The sequence below is a fragment of the Lygodium microphyllum genome, chromosome 2 (genome assembly GCF_053477565.2).
Source record: "Lygodium microphyllum isolate KBCC chromosome 2, Lygodium_microphyllum_v1.1.10, whole genome shotgun sequence".
NCBI classification, from domain to species: domain Eukaryota; kingdom Viridiplantae; phylum Streptophyta; class Polypodiopsida; order Schizaeales; family Lygodiaceae; genus Lygodium; species Lygodium microphyllum.
This window is the reverse complement of record NC_141136.1, coordinates 183,460,283-183,482,590: the sequence shown is the minus strand read 5'-3', so window position 1 is coordinate 183,482,590 and position 22,308 is coordinate 183,460,283. Positions and strand designations below refer to the sequence as shown.

Genomic DNA, 22,308 nt, shown 5'->3' with positions numbered 1-22,308 from the left:
TTAATTACTATTAATTATTAGTCATATTAGTTCTTTAGTTAATTGTAAATTATCATTAATTATTACTAATAATAATTTATTAATTAGTATTAATTATTGTAGTTTCAGTAATTAGCTAGCAATATATTCTTAAATTAGTAATAGTCATTTTCTATTTAATATTAATTAGTATTATTTATTACATTAATTAGTTATTACATAAATACTAGTTAACTATTTACTTGCACTAATTAGTAATATTAGTAATAGTTACGTTAGGATTAGTAATATATTATTAATTAGTAATACTAATTTTCAATTATTATTATTATTAGTTTTATTATATAAATTAGTTGGTTATGCTAATTACTAATTAAGTAAATACTACTTAATTATTTAGCTATATAAATTAGTAATATAAACTATATTGAATTACATTAATTAATATTACTTTAGTATTTTTTCATTAACTAAGTAAGTATCTAAGTGATTGTTAAGTATTTATTACTTTAATTTAAATTAGGGTAGTTTAGTTATTAGTGCATTAAAATATATGATATTATGACATTGAAATTTAACTAGCTATGTTTATATATGATATTATGACATTGAAATTTAAATGGCTATATTTATATATGATATTATGATATTAAAATTTAACTAACTATGTTTATATTAAGGTCTAATAAGTTACTAATTTTAATGTAACTACTTATTTATATTTTTATTAAAATTTAATTATTTTAATATGTATATTAATTTTTAATTTATATCATTTATAATTATTTGTAATTAGTAATTGGTTTATCAAACTTAATATTTAATCGGTAGCTTAGTTATTTTAATTAGTTTAACATTTAGTTAGGTGTTAGGCTTAACGGGTTAGTTTAGTTTTAGTAGTTTGTTTTAGTAGTTAATATTTACTAGTAGTTTTAGTTGTTGTGCTTTTAGTTTTAGTAGTCAATATTTATTAGTAGTTTTAATAGTTATACTTTTGGTTAATTAGTGGTACATGTTAGTTTTAAATGAGGGGGTTAGATGTTAGGCTTTGGGGATTAATTTTAAATAAAAGGCTATTTAGGGATTAAGAGAGTTAGTTTTAATTAAAGTATTTAACTAATTAATCATTACATGTTAGTTTTAATCAAACTAATTAGGTTATAAGTGGGTTAGTTAGGTGTTAGATTTATGGTGTTAGTTTCAAATAAGTAGTTATTTATCATTAAACAAATCACTATTAATTATTCTTATTTTTAGCATGAAACTAAAAATTATTTTACTTAAAATTAATATAGCTTGCTCATTTGCTTATGTCTGATCAGTGTAGGCTTACGGTTAGCAAACATGCTACATCTATACTACTTTAATATTTGAGCTACAAGTTTGGGAGGCGCCAAAGCACTAGAGAGCTCCCGAATCTACAACTCCCAAATCGAAGCAAATTTGAAGTGGTGATGGAAAAGGTGGAAAGGTGAGAGTGACGGGTGGTGAAAATGAGACTCATGATTGCTCTCTCTCTCTCTCTCTCTCTCTCTCTCTCTCTCTCTCTCTCTCTCTCTCTCTCTCTCTCTCTCTCTCTCTCTCTCTCTCTCTCTCTCTCTCTCTCTCTCTCTCTCTCTCTCTCTCTCTCTCTCTCTCTCGCCACCCATGGGCCACAGGCCTAGGAGCGGGGGGTGCCTAGGAGTCGCCACCCAAGAGTGTGCATACAGGAACAAGGTTTTAGGGCCACCATGGGGCTGCCACTAGGCTTCCTTCACGCTATCCTCGCCATCGGGCCCGAGGGCCACTGTGGGGCTACCACTAAGCTTCCTTCAGGCTGTCGCCATCAGGCCCGAGAGTCACATAACAAGAGAGAGAGAGAGAGAGAGAGAGAGAGAGAGAGAGAGAGAGAGAGAGAGAGGAGAGAGAGAGAGGTGTGTAGCACAGAGAGAGAGAGAGAGAAGCTGCCCAAGAGTAGCCCCAATCCCCGTCGAGCCATTGCCATTATCGTCAGGCTGTGCTACATCAGTGACCACCCACGAACTGTGCAATAGAGAGAGAGAGAGAGAGAGAGAGAGAGAGAGAGAGAGAGAGAGAGAGAGAGAGAGTGTGTGTGTGTGTGTGTGTGTGTGTGTGTGTGTGGGAGTGAGAGAGAGAGGGGTGGTGAGAGGTTGGAGAGAGAGAGAGGGATTAGTGAGTGAGTGAGTGTGTGTGTGTGTGTGTGTGTGTGTGTGTGTGTGTGTGTGTGTGTGTGTGTGTGTGTGTGTGTGTGTGTGTGTGTGTGTGTGTGTGTGTGTGTGTGAAGGGGATGGTGAGAGGTTAGAGAGAGAGAGAGTGTGTGTGTGTGTGTGAGGTGGTGAGAGGGCAAGAGGGGGGTGGTGAGAGGATGGAGAGGGAGAGGGAGAGGGAGAGAGGTTGGTTAGAGAGAGGGGGGGTAGGTTAGTTGGAGAGAGAGAGAGAGAGAGAGAGAGAGTGTGTGTGTGTGTGTGTGTGTGTGTGTGTGAGGTGCAGAGAGAGGGGGAGGTTGGTGAGATATAGAGTGTGTGTGTGTGTGTGCATATGTGTGTGTGTATGTGTGTGTGATTAGAGAGAGAAAGGGAGAGAGGTTGGTTAGAGAGAGGGGAGGTAGATTAGTTGGAGAGAGAGAGAGAGGGTTAGTGAGAGTATATTTGTGTGTACGAGGTGGAAAGAGGGAGAGGGGGGTGGTGAGACGGAAATAAGGGGGGTGGAGAGATGTTGGTTAGAGAGAGAGGGGGGGTTGGTTAGGGAGAGAGGAAGAGGGATTAGTTAGAGAGGGGGAGGGAGAATGAGTGTTATAGAATCCGAGATACACACTCGACTTTCTTATATACTTAAAATATATATGGCGAATATTATGTTGGCATAGAGGGAGAATAGATGAGAGAAAAGAAAGATGTAGAGAGAGGTAGAGAAATTGGCAACACACTAGGGACTGGAAGATGGGCCAGTCCCCCCCCTTGTGGAGTTATATTATTGACAAGGAGCAAGCTCATCCGTTGCACATAAGCCAATTCTTACTTGTAGATCTTGGAAACAAGATCACGGTTCCTTGCACGGTATACAACCGGCTAACACTTGCACAACTTGGAAGTTGGCACCTTCTGAAACTTCTTGAGTCTCCTTCTCTCCTACACAATATGTGTAGGGCTCTCCTCTTGGTGCTTGATTTCAGCAGAGCTTCTGTAGAACTTGCACCTTCTCTTCTCCTCTTGGAACTTGATTTCAGTAGAGCTTCTGCAACACTTGATTTCAGCAAGGCTTCCATAGCACTTGCACCTTCTCTTCTCCTCTTGGATGCATGCAAAGTGATGCTTCCTTCCTTACACCCAAGGAGAGCCTCGTCTTTTATAGGCTTTCAAGAGCTTCTCTTCTTGGAGAGAGAGTTGAGTTTATCTTCATGCAAGATGTGGTTGTTCCACTCTGCAGCACTAATTTTGAGATATCTCTTTGTGCATTGTTTGGATAAAAAAACGTCCAACACAAAAGTTGTAGATCTCGTTGTTTTTTATAACTCTCGTGGCCTGTTTTTAGAGATCATCTTTCTATTGCAAGATATTTTAAAATTAGATTTTTCAAAAAAATATCTTTTTAAACTGTACTCTTAACTTGTGGTCCATGCGACCACCTTGAGTCATAGATAAGGAGAGTTTATTAGATTGTCTTGGGCCTCAACCTTAAGATTGAATTCCATACAAAAGCTTGTGTCATTTTAGACCTTAGAAAGAGAAAATCACTTCTCTCCTCACTTCCAAAGGATCAGGTCTCTCGTCTTTCTTAGTGAAAGAATTCCCTCTCTCGCCTTTCTTAATGAAAGAAAAGACCTCAAACCTTGACTTGTAGGGGAGAGGATGACCTCAAATGAATGCAATGCTCATTACACACAAGTAAACATTCCCAGGCGTCCCTGGATGCACACATAAATACATATACACAATGCTAATGCCTTCCTCTTCTTAGAACTCAATCCATCTTCATTTATGTGTAACTCCTTCGTTCTTGTGTACACTCTTACACTTGGAAAAAACTCCTTTCCCCCTTCATAACTTGTACTACTTGTACCAAATATCCGCGTCACAGTGCTCTGATCACCCCATTAAGTGATGCGCTAGGAATACTTGTCTCTAAATGGTCTCATGGCCATTCTAGATCATCAAAAGAAAAGTGAGTCATTAATTTATTGACATGAATTTATTAAATAGAGAATGTGTAATAAGCAATCAATTTAGTGACAACGGGTGAGATTTGTTATTATTTATTTGTATTGGTTTATTTGCTAATCTTTAGTATTGTGGTTGTGTGTCTGTAGGCAAATGGGTTTTGCTTGCAAGGATTTGTATTAAGTATGTACAATGTGGTGTCTCTTTCTTGAGGTTTACATGGAGCAATTTTGATAATCCAGCGATGGTTTTTGTAATCTATATTTAATATTTGACCTTAAATATTTAATTGTTTAAATATTAATGGTGCTTTTAACGTGCGCGTACATATATATTGAGCTATGCCTTTGATAGAGTGTATTGATAACAAATTCTATGGGCATCCAATAAACATGGGGTGTTCGCATCGAGCAATTGGCAAAGACTATGAGTTTCATATTCGTAGGGGTGTGCTTAGCTCCACTAGGTGTGAACGATGGCAAGTTGCCAAGCTCAAGGCTTAGAGAGGGGTTTTAGAGCATGATAGATCCATTTGTAGGGGTGTTGAAAACATGCCTTTTCATCGAGAGATTTCAAATGGTCATCATGAATTGGGCCAATGACAACAAGGCGGTTGCAATGGTTGAAAACATAAGAGTGTGAAAAATCATGTGATTATTGAGTTGCAAGTTAGTAATGTTTCAATGTTTAGCCAAGATGGAGGAAATCATAATGAAGTGGTTTATGGGAATAATGAGTCGGTTGAACAGCATGTTGATGTGGATTTGACTATGGTGCATATTGATCGTGTTGTGCCTAATATTTTAACATCAATCGATGGTTGTGATGTTAGGAATTGCTACAATGTGGAAATTTCCATGGTTAATGAGTCATGTGTTTATAGTATTGCAAATTTTGATTTCTAAAATGGTGGGTTGTGCTCCATCTTGCATACTTTGCCTGCAACTAATGTTCATCCAACAACAATGGTATCATTATTTCAAGAGCTAGATGTGCATTCCATGGGGAGTCTTTCTGAAATGTGAGAGGTGTTTAGCTAAATTCTGGAGATACAAGGCTCAATACAAGGGTCAATTTCGTTTGAAAAGCATTGTTGTCGGAATGGAAAAGTAATGTTGCCACCATTACAATGTCCACTGCAACCATTGCATGATTTGTTGCATGGTATGCACCCTTAGAGTAAGATATTTAAAAATAATATAGAAGCACACAATAGTGCTCTTGCATCTGTATCCATCGGAGCTAATGTTGATGAGTTGTCTATTGTCAGGAATGGTTACACCTTTAGAGTGCATGGCTCTATCTATCACCATATAGGTCATCTACTTCCTATATGCAACATCGAGAAAGGCCAAGGTTTGCACAGCTCTATCTTTATGATAATAAGCACGAGTTGCTTAATCATTTCGGAGTCATGCGTGATTTGTTACCAAATTTTCTTAGGGAGTTGCAATCTATGATGCATCGACACAATGTATATGTAGTACAAGATTTTTGGTCTATGGGTGTGTAACTGCAAAATAATCTCGTGTGAGAGTTAAGAATGAGTATTTTTTGTGTTTAAAGAACCAGTAAACAGTACTCCCAGCTCCTACGGTAAAATCGAGGTTATTGCTATCATATGTGAGGGGGGGCAGGTGATGAGAATACTCTTGATCGTCGAGATATTCATGTTTACATTCAGAGTGGCCGATGGTTGTTATTCCAAACTTGCATAGAGCATATATGCCAATGCTATATGTTCTCCTTTTCCAATGGATGATGATGGCTGGCATATAAAGGGTCCCTATAGTGATGTCAATGTTTCTATTAACATACATGAATTATCCAATAAAAATTGTATACCCAGATGCAATTTTATGCATTTCAACTTTATGTGCATGAAGATACTGAGGTGTGCATATTGCGCGATGGTTGACTATTGCAACAATTTATTGTTTATACTTATTGTAGTATAAGTAGTGCAGGTTGACTTGGTGTTGTCATAATCAGTTTTAGTGTTGCGATCCAAGGCCTATAAAGGCTTGGCAAACATGGTGGGGAAAATGATAATGGGCTAGTCCAGATTGTTGGTGCCTCTGTTGGTAGAAGGATAGTTTTGCAATCGTCGTTTATGAGGGGGCCAAAGCACATGTACCAATTGTATCAAGACATGCCATGGCTATAGTGCGATGCAAGGGGAAACCTAAGCCTTTTATAACAATGAAATGTAATCCAAAGTGGTTGAAGATAACTAATGGTTTTTTGCTTTGTAAGGAGTGCCTATGACTGTCTGGATTTGACTACTCACGTGTTTCACAAAAAACATGTTGATTTTATGCACATGTTATTGCGAAGAGACTTCTTTGGAAAGGTTGTAGGCTATGTTACTATAATTGAATTCCAAAAGAGGAGACTACCACATTCTCATACTTTGCTAATTTTAGAGCAATCTTTCAAACCTTCTGAAGCATGTCACTATACGATAGAATGGTTTATGCTAAGTTGTTTGACAGAGTTAAGTTTCTAGCCTTATTTGAGACAATTTCAAAATGCAACATTCATGGCCCTTGTGGACAATTGCACCCCAAGAGTCCTTACATAGAAAAGGGTAAATGTACTAAAGGCTACCCGCGAAAATTAGTGGGGTCGACAATGGTTGATAGTTCTGGCTATCCCATCTATTAAAGGTGAGATTATGGAAACACAGTGATCATAAACATTAATGTTATTGGTAACCAATGAGTTGTTCCGTATAATCCTTTCTTGAGTAAGAAGTATAATGCACATATCAATGTGTGGAGGTGTGCTCAATAGTGGTGGCTATTAAGTATTTGTATAAGTACGTGTATAAGGGGCATGACCATGCAACCATCAAATGTTCTACTGGTGTTGATTCAATGCAAAATGGTGGCAGTGTTCATGAGGTGGATGATATCCAGAGTTATTTGGATGCATGATATGTTTCTACCTCTGAGGCATATTGGCAGATCTATGATTACTCATTGCATATTGAAAAGACTGGGACATACAACAGATTGCAAGTGCACTTACCTGGTGAGAACTATGTGGTGTTTCAAGATGCAGATAATATATCTAATTTTGTGAAAAATGAAGAGCTCTAGAAGACTACTCTTACTAAATGGTTTGTATGCAATCGCGTTCATCTAAAGGCTAGAAGTTTCTGTTATCAGGACTTCCTAATGTACTAGGTGTGTAATGCATGACATAAGATATGGACAAAGAGAAAGTGTGGGAATACATGTGGTCGGACGTATTTTGTGGCACCTACCTATGGTGAGCTTTACTATTTATGCATGCTTTTAATAGGGTGTCAAGGGTGTACTTTTGAAAATCTGTGTCAAGGGTGTACTTTTGAAAATCTATGTATTGTTGACAATGTGGTCTATGATACTTTTAGGAATGTTTGCATTGCAAGGGGTATGTTGGAGAGTAATAATGAGTATGCTATGTGCTTGGAAGAAGCTGCCTCCATGCTAACCAGTGCTCAACTTCATACGTTGTTTGTTGCAATTTTGGTCTTTTGTGAGCTAGCTCGACTTGCCCAATTATGGGAAAGATTTTTTGTGCCAATGGTAAAGGATATCCTACATAGATTGCAACTATGATACGTGCACGCCTCTCCTGGTGTTCTATAGTAGTATGAGGCATTTGACATGGCTTTGCTACATCTCCATGACCTTTTATGCCATATAGAGTGAAGACTCTATGATTTTGATGGGTTGCCATAACCTCATCAGCCAAACTCTCAACTACATATGCTAACTCCCTTTTGCAAGATGAGTATGCATACAGCACATCTGAATAATGTAGGGTTTATGAATCTATGGAGCAATGTTAAATGATGAATAGAGAATTGCATTTGGTGTAGCTATGGATAATGTTAATGCAAATGTTGGAAATGTATTCTTTTTGGATGGCCCTAGTGGATTTGGAAAGACTTTCTTATATAAGTGTTTTCTTGCAAAGGTGCGCAATGGTGATCATATAGTGTTGGTTGCAACATCGTGCGACATTATTGCCTTACTCCTGTAGGGTGGTCATACAGCTCACTCACGGTTTAAAATCCTAGTAGACTTAAATAGTCGGTACATCTCTAACATTCATGTTCAAAATGACCTTGCTCAATTATTACTGAGACAGTTGAGCCTTATTTTGTGGGGTGAGACTCATATGGCCCATTGATATGCCTTTAAAGCAGTTGATAGAACTCTAAGAGACTGTATGAGCTATGATATGCCATTTGGTGGAAAGGTTATTTTATTTGGAGGGGATTTTAGGTAGCTCTTACTAGTTGTGGTGAAGGAAACACACGAGGATATTGTTAACGCTACACTATGTTACTCTCATTTATGGCATTATGTGGTGCGCAGATCGGATGCTGTACGCTCGCGTAGTGAATGCCAGAAGGTTCCCAAGAACAAAAGAACTCTACTTTTTGCACAAAACTCAAGGTAAAAAGCATGCACGACATGAACAAGAGACCAATTGGGTGCAATCTCCCCCATGCCTTGTGTGAGCGCTTCACAAAGCATGTATTTTATGTATTAATCATCTTCAAGCTCAAATAATAGCCCAAATTACAAAATAGCAAGCTTTTGGCTTTTGAGTTTGCTTTAGAACAAAATAGAAATAAAGCTAATGGGAAGCAAATATAATGTCCAAGTACAATAACATAATCGTGCGCCCATGCGCATACAAAATAATAAACAAATATCCAACGCCTCAATAAATAGGCGCGACAAAATATAGGCGCCATGCCTAAGGTATGCGCCCATCAAAATATAAGTGATAACTCGAATACTCGCTATCCTCCAATGCTTTCCTCCGCCACTACTGCTATCTCTACACATCAACTGAAGCATTCACGATCGTTAGTAAAATAATACAATTAAACCAACAAAAGTGAATACCTAGCAGTCTTCAGCTACATAAATAAATCAACTCGTTAGAAATCAATCCTAACCTTAATTTATTACGAGTGCGCACTCTAAACTCATAAACGTTTATTAATTTAATATGCATTTTGCGGAATCACCCGCTATGGAATCACCCATGTACACACTAAATTAATGAAACGCCCGAAAATGATAGACGTCCCCATCAACTTCTCGCACAAAGAATCCACTTTCTGTATGAGCCCCGGTTAACAAAGTTTACGGAATCCACCGTAAAACCTTACGGAATTTACCATGAAATATGCCTCCTGGCATCATACCCCCGGGGTGGGATAGCAATTGACCTCAATTGCTATTAGCTCAATGTGGAGCTAGCAGAGTGGGGAAAGCATTTAAGTCTCTAGCATACATCCATTGGGCTTCCTCTATAGGATGGTTCTTAAACTTGACTAAATATCTAGAATATCTTCGGCCAGTTCTAGTGGTCATAAAGTCAGTATCTATGATAGCTTCAGATTCAAGTATTTCAGTCTCTTCATCTAACAAAGGTGGGTTTTCATAAACAAGGTGTACAGGTAATTGGCCTCTAAAGGGTCGTAATAAACTAATGTGAAATGTGTTGTGAATTTTCCAGTGAGATGGTAATTCTAACATGAATGCATTGTCATTAATTTTGTGAATGATCTTAAATGGTCCATAGAATCTAGGTGCTAATTTCACAACTGGGTATTTGTCTTTGACAATGAAATGTTTAGTGCATGGAAAAGAAAAGATTATTTTGCATGATGATGGTAGTACTCATGATTTTATTTCTGCAAATTTAGTGAAAGAATTGAAATTACAAACTGTTCCTACGCATCATCACATTAAAGCAGCATTCTTAGGCACAAGGTATAATGGAACACAAGAAGTGCATGACTTAGAAATTCAAATTGGTCAATACACTGAAAGAAGGAATTTTCTAGTTGTACCATTACAGTCCAGTGATATTATTTTAGGTATGCCTTGGCGTCATCAACATAACCCTGATATAGATTAGTCCACACATTCAATTAATATTAAATTTTAAGGAAAACATATTACATTGTATGGTATGCATGCATCTACTGCTTTTCCACTGCTTTCTCATACTCAAGCTAAATGTGCATTACACAAAAGTAGTAAATCTTATCTCATATGGGTGAATGAACTGCAAGTTAAAGAAAATCATATGCACCCTAGACATAAAGAATTTCTTGCACACTTTAAAGATTGTTTTGCAGAAGATCTACTACCTGGTTTACCTCCTTCACGTCCAGAAGACCACAAAATAGATTTGATTCTTGGTACACAACCACCTTGTAAAGCACCATATAGGCATAACCAGATAGAGCAAAAAGAAATTCAAAATCAAGTTGAGGAATTACTAAATAGAGGATTGATTAGACCTAGTAGTTCTCTATTTGGTGCACCTATTTTGTTAGTAAAGAAGAAAAATAATACCTATCGTATGTGCATTGACTATCGTGCTTTAAATAAGATCACTGTAAAGAATAGATATCCAATTCCTAGAGTCGATGACCTTATGGATAAACTGCAAGGTTCTGCCATATTTAGTAAAATAGACCTTAAATCTGGTTATCATCAGGTAAGATTAGATGAGTCTGACATATTCAAGACTGCATTTAGAACACAATTTGGTCATTATGAATTTTTAGTGATGCCTTTCGGATTGACTAATGCACCTGCTACATTTAGTAGAATGATGAATCGTATATTTTTGAAATATCAGCATTGTATTATTGTCTTCTTTGATGATATTTTGGTGTTTAGTCAAAATGAAAAAGAACATTATGAACATTTGTCCTTGGTTTTCAAGTTATTAAAAGATAATCAACTGTATGCTAATCCGAAAAAGAGTGAGTTCTTTAAAACAGAAATTGAATATTTAGGTCATATCGTATCATCAGATGGTATTAAGGTTGACCCTAAGAAAATAGAAGCAATATTGAACTGGCCTATACCTAAAAATGTGCATGAGTTACGATCTTTCCTAAGTCTTGCTAGTTTCTACAGGAAGTTTGTGCGTACTTTTTCATTACTTGCTTTGCCTTTGACTAAACTTTTGAAGAAAGGTATTGTTTATCATTGGTCTGATAATCAACAGAAATCCATTGACTTATTGAAACATGCATTAATCCATGCTCCTGTATTACAACTGCCTGATTTTAATAGACCATTCTTTTTAGTAGTTACTGATGCTAGCGGATCTGGAATAGGAGCCGTACTTATGCAAGACAATCATCCCATAGCCTATTCTAGTTGTAAACTAAAACCCTCCGAACTTAAATATTCCACATATGATAAAGAATTATTAGATGTAGTACAAGCTTTAAGACAATGGAAACATTATTTAATGGGTTCTGAGTTTATGATTAAGACTGACCAACAAAGTATTAGACATTTACTTAGCCAACCTCAAATATCTGACTGACATATCAAATGGGCAGCCTTTATTCAGAGTTTTCATCCTATCATTCAATATCAACCAGGTAAAGAAAATGTAGTGGGGCTGATGCATTAAGTAGAAGACCCACCATTCATAATATTTCTGTTATATCATTTGATTCTTTAACTCCTATGAAAGATACTTATCATCAGGACATTAATGTGGAGTTGGCATACCTGGTAAAGTATCCGAAGGAGTGGTAATGTCGTCTTCATCTTCTATGAAATCAGGCATTTCTTCATGTTCGTCATCTTCCATTGCTCCAAGGTAGTTGATATGGATAGGTGGCTTCTTCGATTGGCAATTGGCCGCTAGATGTCCAGGTTGGTGGCATTTATCACACACTATAGGTTTGGCTTTAGATACATTGTTTGCAATGGCAGGAAGTGTAGGAATATTAGGATTTGGCTGTGGAATTGGCTTAGGGTTGTGATTGGTATTGAATGGTAAAGCAGGTGGTTTTGCCCAAGTCTTACAGAAAGATGATGAAGGAAAATGACCTTGATTAAATCTTCTAAAATTTGAATTGAATTGCTTAGATCCATAGTTACCATTGGTTTGAAATTGTTGTGGACACTTGTCTCTTCCTCGAAGCTTGTCTTCAATGTCATGAGCTAAAGAAATGGCGTCTTCAAGAGTTGCAGGCTTGAACATATTGACTTCAACGTAGTAATGCCCAAGTAATCCAGGCATATACTTGCGCTTGTGAGTCGCTTCAGGTACATCTTCAAGCATGCGTAACTGGAGTAATGCATTCCAAAAGCGTTCGGTGTACTGAGGAATAGGCTCACGATCTTTGCTGAAGAAGGTCCCATTGCTTTATGGCTTTTTCATGAAATTCTGGAGGAAGGAAATTCTGCATAAACTTCTTCTTGAAATTCTCCGAGGTAGTGGGACAATCTATACTCTTACGAACCACGGTCCACCAAAGAGATGCTCTATCCACTAAATGATTAGTGACACACTTGATTTTATCTTTTTCTGCGTATGTTTCCTCATGAAAGTAATCATCAAACTGACTTATGAATGCAAGAACAGTTTTTCCATCTCGAGTGCCATTGAAAGTACGGAATTTGAAATTTCTTTTACTTATCTTTGTTTCCTTGTGGATGGATTGAGCTTCGAGAGTCACGTCGATGGTACGTCGAATAAGATCTTCAGATTGTGGTTCCTCTTTGTCGATAGTCGATCTTTGTAAATTAGCCAATTGAACTTGTAATGCTTGCCGAGCTCATCGTTCTTCAGCCAACTGCATCAATAATTAAATCCAGCTTTTGCTCCATCGTAGGTTCAAGAAGATCGCCTTCAGCTATTAAATCATCCATATGTGGTTCCGTCATCCTGCAAAACTTCAAAAGACCTCACACTCTCAAAATCCAATTAGCGGGATGAGCGTAGCTCAAGATCGGGTATACAAGGCTTATATATTTTTGTGTGTAGCTTTCACAATCTTTGTCTTTGGCTATTGCGGGATTTGTAATCTTTGAAAAATCTGTGTTTTATCCTTCTACGTGTGCTGAAACTGGTTCAGCAAGCCTGCGTATGCGAACAGTACCTTCCAAAGAACAACTTTGCAGTTCGGAGTTTCTGCGCAAGAACAGTCCTTCTATGAGTTTTGAACAGAAGTCAGTTTTGGCTTCAAGTGACTTGTCTAACTTGCAGGGTTGCAGACTTATGTGACTTGCAGAGTACCAGAACTTGCAGAACTTGAGTGACTTGCTGTAATCACAAGACTTGGAAAACTTGAATGATTAGGAGAATTTATGACTTATAGCTTAGATAACTAAGCTTGGTGATAATAGTCGACGATTTTTTAGGGCGAGGGGGGGGGGGGGGGGGGGGGGGGGGGAGGGGGCCGTTTTTCCACGCCGAAAATCACGCTGAGGACATGTCGAGTTACCAGACGTCGAATTTTTGTGGCCTTTAAGCTTTATTATTAAGCTTAATACTAATGAAAGCTTTTAAGCTTTTGAAGATATAGAGCTTATCTCTGTGTAACCACGACTTGTATGAGAGAATATAGAAGTGGTCCTCCGCTGTTGCAGGCTGGTCCTTTGCGATCAGAGGATGGAAACATAGGTTCTTGACCACCAGGAATCCACCCGTATCGACCGTTCGCGATGAGATTGACCGTAGAGCTCGATCATTCCAGGAGATCCACCTTCACACAAGATGGGTAGCAATTGGAAGCTCTTGATCTCAGCTTCGCTCTAATACCACTGGTGCGCAGATCGGATGCTGTACGCTCGCGTAGTGAATGCCGGAAGGTCCCCAAGAACAAAAGAACTCTACTTTTTGCACAAAACTCAAGGTAAAAAGCATGCACGACATGAACAAGAGACCAATTGGGTGCAATCTCCCCCCATGCCTTGTGTGAGCGCTCCACAAAATGTATTTTATGTATTAATCATCTTCAAGCTCAAATAATAGCCCAAATTACAAAATAGCAAGCTTTTGGCTTTTGAGTTTGCTTTAGTACAAAATAGAAATAAAGCTAATGGGCGGTGCCCAAAGAGTCCGGCATACCCAATACAATGTCCAAGTACAATAACATAATCGTGCGCCCATGCGCATACAAAATAATAAAAAAATATCCAACGCCTCAATAAATAGGTGCGACAAAATATAGGCGTCATGCCTAAGGGGGGAGGGGGTCGTTTTTCCAAGCCGAAAATCACGCTGAGGACATGTCGAGTTACCAGACATCGAATTTTTGTGGCCTTTAAGCTTTATTATTAAGCTTAATACTAATGAAAGCTTTTAAGCTTTTGAAGATATAGAGCTTATCTCTGTGTAACCACGACTTGTATGAGAGAATGTAGAAGTGGTCCTCCGTTGTTGCAGGCCGGTCCTTTGCGATCAGAGGATGGAAACATAGGTTCTTAACCGCCAGGAATCCACCCGTATCGACCGTTCGCGATGAGATTGACCGTAGAGCTCGATCGTTCCAGGAGATCCACCTTCGCACAAGATGGGTAGCAATTGGAAGCTCTTGATCTCAGCTTCGCTCTAATACCACTGGTGCACAGATCGGATGTTGTACGCTCGCGTAGTGAATGCCGGAAGGTCCCCAAGAACAAAAGAACTCTACTTTTTGCACAAAACTCAAGGTAAAAAGCATGCACGACATGAACAAGAGACCAATTGGGTGCAATCTCCCCCCATGCCTTGTGTGAGCGCTCCACAAAATGTATTTTATGTATTAATCATCTTCAAGCTCAAATAATAGCCCAAATTACAAAATAGCAAGCTTTTGGCTTTTGAGTTTGCTTTAGTACAAAATAGAAATAAAGCTAATGGGCAGTGCCCAAAGAGTCTGGCATACCCAATACAATGTCCAAGTACAATAACATAATCGTGCGCCCATGCACATACAAAATAATAAAAAAATATCCAACGCTTCAATAAATAGGCGCGACAAAATATAGGCGTCATGCCTAAGGTATGCGCCCATCAAAATATAAGTGATAACTCGAATACTCGCTATCATCCAATGCTTTCCTCTGCCACTGCTGCTATCTCTACACATCAACCGAAGCATTCACGATCGTTAGTAAAATAATACAATTAAACCGACAAAAGTGAATACCTAGCAGTATTTAGCTATATAAATAAATCAACTGGTTAGAAATCAATCCTAACCTTAATTTATTACGAGTGCGCACTCTAAATTCATAAACGTTTATTAATTTAATATGCATTTTGCAGAATCACCCGCTATGGAATCACCCATGTACACACTAAATTAATGAAACGCCCAAAAAGGATAGGCGTCCCCATCAACTTCTCGCACAAAGAATCCACTTTGTGTATGAGCCCCGGTTAACAAAGTTTACGGAATCCACCGTAAAACCTCACGAAATCCACCGTGGCACGGAAATCCACCATGAAATATGCCTCCTGGCATCATTATGTGAGGGTGTTAAGGATATTTGGGAATATGCAAGTGTCAGCGGCTAGTAATGCGGTGAAAAATGGGCTTATTTGTTGGATTCAAGGGATAGGGGATGGAGTGGGCATTACCAAAAACTATGATAAGTTGTGTGTTCTACCTAGCATGGTGTTAAGTGGACACTCTATTGAAACCTTAATCAATCGTGTCTACGGTGACATGTCCAATGTGTGGGTGACTATACAACGTATTTCAATGAGTGAGATATACTTGCATCGCAAATTACGGAGGTGAATACTTTGAATGAGCATGCATTGCAGTTGATGCCAGGGGAGATTATGCAGTATTATAGTGCAAACTCGATTGTAGAGACAGATGACTCGTTTTTGTACTCTATTGAGTATTTAAACACGTTGTTGGATCTTGGAGATGGATTTTCTCCTTATTTATTGTTGCTAAAGGTAAATACATGAGTTATTCTTCTTAGAAACCTAAACCCAAGAAGGGGTTTGTGTAATGGTACACGGTTGATCTATAAGGCCTTCAATAGAAAGGTGATAGATGCTAAGATAATAACAGGGGAAAATGTGGGTGAACGAGTTTTTATTCCTATGATTACTTTTGTTTCCAATGATACACAACTACCATTTACTATGAAATGGAGGGAGTTTTCCATCCAATTGGCATTCACTATGACGATCAACAAGTCACAAGGGCAGACTCTATCTATTGTTGGGTTTTATCTAAAAGCCCTAGTATTTACGCATGGTCAATTGTATGTTGCATTTTCAAGGGTGAGATCGCATGGTGTGAAAGTCCTATTAGGTGACAAGGATGGGGACATAACCACAAACATTGTATACAAGGATGTACTTCGAAAGGTGCAGTAATGTGCATTGTTATCGACTGTGTAGGGTCATTGGTTTGGCATATATGTGAATTGCTCTTTATAACATGTTTCGTTAGCATGTACTCTTTTGAAAGTGGATTATTTTTCATGTTTCACTATCTATTCGACTTTTGCATATACCTATCCTAGAGAGGGGCTATTACCCAGCTTCTAGCTATCAAAAGGAGCTACACTACACATTGTATGTGGTAGCAAGCAATGGTATCATAAGAAGGACACTTGCAAGAGTTGTTTGTGCATTTACATGATGATGTCAAATTGACATTAAGCTCCCGTTTTTTATTAAAGTTGTACATTATTGATACGCACAATGTTTTCAAGTGCATATGTATGAGGTTGACCACGGGAAGAGATTTCGATGCTCTCACACTAACAAGATACCAAGGTATTGGCTTAAGTATGGGTTCAAGGATTTGGGTTGTTTTGTTACACTACATCAATATATGTCGCGGGACCTATTGAATGGTTCACAAGTGTTCAAACATGTATTATTATTTTGGAAATGATATGGTCTTTGTTAGTTTTTTCGCGCACTTATGTTGAGATTTTATTCAAATGCAAGTGCTATAAAGAGAGGTAGCACTATCACATCCCTTGTGAGATTACCAACAGAAACTATGGAATCAACTTGTGCTTCACATTCGCATGTTTTGCTCGAGGATGGTGATTTTGCTCATGATCCCTTGAAGAAGAGGAAGCTCTATTTCTATTAGACATATCTGAAGCGGCGCATGTTTTTGTTGGCATCGACCATTTACATATAGTACTTGGAAACAATCGAGCATGTGTGAACAAAAGATAGAATGTCTTAAACTTGGCCTTTGTTGCTTGCTAATGGAAAGTAGAATGTATTATACTTTCCCTTCATGGCATGATCAGTAGAAAGAGGCAAAAAATAATGGTGTCGAGCTCTACTTCACCTATGAATCCCCTGCTTGGAGCTAAAAAAGATTCACACTTAGAGAAAGTCCTTTTTTTATGCTTGGTCTTTGTTTCAATTGTGATCCATTTTTCAATATAGCATGCATGGAAGAGATTGTTTTGTGGTGCTATTTCTAAGTATCATGCGAAGCAAGCAGGTGATTTCTTGCCTTTGTGTAATGGTAAACGTTTTAAGTACAATGCATGGAAAATATTGTTTGTATTTCTAACATTCTATAGCATTCTATGTTATAAATTTTATAAAGTGCTTTTAGTTTTAAGTTTGGTGTGTGTGTGTGTGTGTGTGTGTGTGTGTGTGTGTGTGTGTGTGTGTGAGGGGGGGAAGGAGGAAGCCGTTTCTAAATATTACGCAAAACAAGCAAGTGTTTTCTCATGGTCATGTATAGGTGAGATTGTATGTATATTTGGCATTCTCTATTGGAGATTTTAGAGATTTTAGAGAGAGAGAGAGAGAGAATAGAATCAAACAAAAGGTGGAGGGAGAGAAATAAGATCTATAGAGAAAATTAGCCAAGGGGGTATCTAGACATAGGGAGTTCGGGGCTTCGCGGCAGCTCCGCGCAACTATCGCAAAATCGTCTAGTGTTGCGTGCATGTGAAGCGCACATGAAATGCTAATACAATCTTTAACAATGTTAAAATCTATCTTTTTTCCTTTTTGTCATCATCAATAGTAAAGGACAATAAAGAAAGCAAAGAAAAGTGTATATATTTTCAAAAGACGAGGGAATGGTATATTTCTTTATAGTTTAAAACAACAAAGAGATTTATACTAGCTCTTCAAAATTTTGCTTGTGAAGCATATTTCACCAAATCTTAAACTTCGACCAAGCAACTTTCCGATTTCCCATCGTATGTTTTGCAAGGTTTTATTTATTAACACAACGTAGGCAACAAGTTTCTAACCAAATTTGATTAGCACCAAAAACTTGTAAGTATCATTCATCTAATCTATAGTTTAGAAGAGACATTTCATTTTACTTAAGTGTGGTTAAAGACATATTGTGTTTTTCTCAAACATAGAACTTAAGATGTAAAACTATATTTGATAATAAGTAGTACTTTTGTGATGAATAGATACACATTATTATGCTATTACTATACACAATAGCAACACACTCTATGAAATGCCAAATCAAAAAACCTCATTAAGATCTTCTAAGAAAAGAAAAAGCTATGGTTTCTTTTAAAAACATCACTAAAACTAATTAAAAATGAAGCTCACTCCTCCAAATCATTCAAAAACAAGCACTTAACTCCATGTGTCAACTTAGTTTTTCTCTCTTCAAAACTTTTCACTTAACTCCACGTGTCAACTTAGTTTTTCTCTCCCCAAAACTTTTTCCATTCTTTACTGAAACTAATTAAAATATGAAGCTCACTCCTCCAAACCATTCAAAAACGAGAAACTTAACTCCACGTGTCAACTTAGTTTTTCTATCTTCAAAACTTTTCCATTCTTTTCCTTAGTGGGTCCGAAAACAGGATGCAAAGATGCTTCCACTGAGAGTTGAACTCAGGACCTCCCGCTTACTAAACGGGTGCTCTAGCCAACTGAGCTATAGAAGCTGAGCTGACAACCACAAACCCTATTTCAATTATTATACGCAATAATCTACCCCTCAAATGTTCCTAGCGATGATACATTTTGGGAATGCTGTTGTGTTAGTTACCCCTACAGACTTGGAAGGCCCTCATATGCTCAACGCATTTTTTTCTTCCTCACCTTAGATAAGTCGTGCGTTAACGATCACACATTACGTTGCACCGCCCACATTACTTTGACTGGAACCCGAGAGCTGTTCAAATTAGGGATGGATAGTGATCGCCTCCTTATGCTTTCTAGTAATGGTCGGGACAATGGAAAAGATCTACAACACAGCACGAAATATAAGTTAACTTAAGGAGACTCAGACTCCCCAGGATGCTAATAACACTACATGAAATATAACCCTATCTGCTTATTAATTGTTGTAACTTGCCGTGCATCATAAGCTTATAAGCCTAGAAGCCCATTTAGGTGTTTGTTAGCAGAAGGAAATCGATTCCTGCAACCACATGAGAGTTGAAGAGGCCCATCTCCCCTACACTCAAAGCCTAGTCATTATCTTTTGTTTATGCCAATTGCACATACATATACTTATACATATTCACATGCACAAAAAGATTACATGCATATATTGATTCCTCCTCCCCATCCTTCCAAGCTACGACGTATGGCCACTTCACATTGCAGCCCATGTAGCCTCCTTTGTATAATATAAGTGTTAGTCACACATTCACATGATAATTCTTGACTTGTTTCTTAAGAGTGATGGGGCATCAAACAGGAGATACAATTATTGCTTAGGGCAATGGACCACGAGATGCGAGAGGCCATCTAAGGGTTGCAATTGTTAGGGATTCTATGTTTGGAAACTAGGCAATTGATGTGGGATGCTCAAAAGTGGGGCCCTGCCCTAGACCAATATTTTTCTTTACTATAACATTAATGTTAAGGTTGTAATCAGTGCTAGGGATGTTTTTCTTTGCATGGCTAGGCTCATGCTCATCTACAGTGAGTCACTTTCTATAGGACCTTCTTTCGATAAGGTTTTAGTTCTTACCATGTAAACCGGACTGTCAATCAACCTTGCACTAGCTACTTTGATATATGGCTATCCTAAATTTAATATCCAACTAGAACAAAAACTTGCCTTAAGCAACTACATTCTGAGCAAACGCTTACGTTGACACATGGCTATCCCAAATTTAACATCCCATCATAAGACAAATTCTCCAAAGAGCTTGAAAGTGTGAAAGTAACTAGCTGAACCGTTATTCCACTACCATGGGACGCAGTAAGCACCTCCTTGGAGCCCTTCACTTCTAATGCAGGCCCTTGTGATTACATCACCTTGTTTCCTTAATACTAATACTTCAGTAATATTGCCACTGTTTTTATCCCATGGATGTACATGCAGTTATCATTAGATGATGCTGTCGTGTCAATTTGGTAACATCGTGCAGGGGGTCAATCATAGCTAGGACAATCGTGCAGGGGGTCAACCATAGCTAGGACACAATGTTAGCACGAAAAGAATCAGTTGAAAGAAGATCAAGAGCCTGTGACCTGCAAAAAATCAGCATGTCAGAATCCATGGATAGGAGCCCTGGTGGATGGAGCATGCTGCTCCAATCTAGCAGAGTATGTATCATTGACCATATAGCCTCATCAACTAATTAATATTCAGCTAGAGTTACCACACATTAGAAAAGTATAGGTATGACCTGATCATTAATATCGTTGGAAACTAACAGGGCAACCTAACAGAAAGGGTTTAGTACCACCTCTTAGCAATCTCTGCATAGAGGAGGATGGTCTTTAACAGCCGATTGCAACCACGTCATCAACCATTATTAACTAACGGCCAAACTTCCAACCAGCCATTGGCAATGCCACGAGCTTTATTGAGGTGGCAGACTTCAGGTGGTTCAAAGCAGGTATCCAAGCATTGTCCAGCAGTGCCACAGGTCTGCATCATCCACACCAGGTTGGGGCTATAGCAGTAGGCTCAGGACCATGGAAAGAAGAAGAGGATTATAGATAGAGATGGGAGGAAGATTGAATGTTACATGACTCTGAAAGACATTGAGGAGATGGGCGAGGAACAGTGGAGAGGAATATGCAAGATAAAGGCGAGAGGGAGATTGGGCAAGGGATTAAGGCAAGTTGCAGGACACATCATATACCACCTTTTTCTGCAAGGGTACATTATCAAGCTGTAGGCCAAGAGCTCGAGCTTATCCTTCTTCCTTACATTTTGCCCTAAGACCATAGGGGGAGGTGATGCAGGCCAGCAAGGGGATATATATATGAAAACTTAGAAGACTGGAAGTAGAGTCAATTGAACTGAGGTAGTGCAAAGAGACAAGGGACTAAGAGCAAAGAATCAATGTAGAGCAAAAAATAAGGGGCTAGTTAAAAAGGAGTTGAATAGGTATGTCAAAGATAGGAGCGATGGGATGAAAGAACGCCCACCCACCCCATGCACACACATCATGTATGAGTCATTAATGTGTTGTAAAAAACGTCACATATACTACTGACATGAATATACATAAAACCTGCCTTTGTGATTTTATGTTGTTATATACCTTAAATGTCTTGAATCAATATTAGTGGGCTCACACTGCACACACCTCTCTCTCTCTCTCTCTCTCTCTCTCTCTCTCTCATATCATTTATCTATCCATCTATATCTATTGACCTACCTACCTACCTATATCTATCTACCCACCTAACTAGCTCTATACACACACACAGATACACATGTATTATTTATATAGATATCTGCACATACAACCACACGTTACAGTAGCAGCATAACGCAAAGTCCCATGTGCACTCTCTACTGTGAGCCTGTGTATCATATAAAGTCATAAATGCTTCAGCACATAAATGCCATTGGTGACACAAAAATGACATAATAGTTTGGACTGGAGTGTGAGGATTGTTTAATTCCGGACCCAACATCTCAGAACTAGTTGAGGGAGCAACTGTAAACCTGTCTACCATATGAAGTCATTAATACTTCAACACAGTAAAAATAACATGGTGATTTGAACTTCGCGAGAGACTAAACATCCCAGAACCAGTTGACAGAACAATTCCCTACAAACTACAGCCCATAAAGGCAGGTCACACGTACACTTCTGCATATATGTAGGTATGCATGTACATATATGTATGTGGGTATGCATGTATGTATGTATATCTGCACATGCAACCACACACACAGTTGCAGCATAACAAAATAGATGAGAGAAAAGTCTGTGTTCTCTAATATGAACCTGCATATGTCATGTAGTCATCAATACTTCAACTCTGCACAGAAATGACATGGGGGTAATTTGAACTCGAGTGCAAGGGCTGCTTAATTCCACACTAAGCATCTCAGAATCAGTTGAGGGAGCAATTGCCTACGAACTGCTATGGCAGGTCAAGTTTTAAATAACATTTTGGAAAGTAGAATATGACCTGTACCAGCAGGCAAGTAGCA

General features: G+C 38.3%; 1 long non-coding RNA gene and 1 other non-coding gene across 2 annotated transcripts; both read right to left on the bottom strand.

Moving 5' to 3' along the window:
* Window positions 1–14,838: 14,838 nt before the first annotated feature.
* Window positions 14,839–21,056, bottom strand: LOC148040687 (uncharacterized). Its single transcript, XR_015688685.1, has 3 exons — window positions 20,597–21,056; window positions 18,993–19,137; window positions 14,839–15,043 (listed from the first exon to the last, which is right to left on the bottom strand). It is a non-coding gene; the product is annotated as an uncharacterized LOC148040687 (long non-coding RNA).
* Window positions 18,762–18,835, bottom strand: TRNAT-AGU (transfer RNA threonine (anticodon AGU)). Its single transcript has one exon. It is a non-coding gene; the product is annotated as a tRNA-Thr (tRNA).
* Window positions 21,057–22,308: the final 1,252 nt, after the last annotated feature.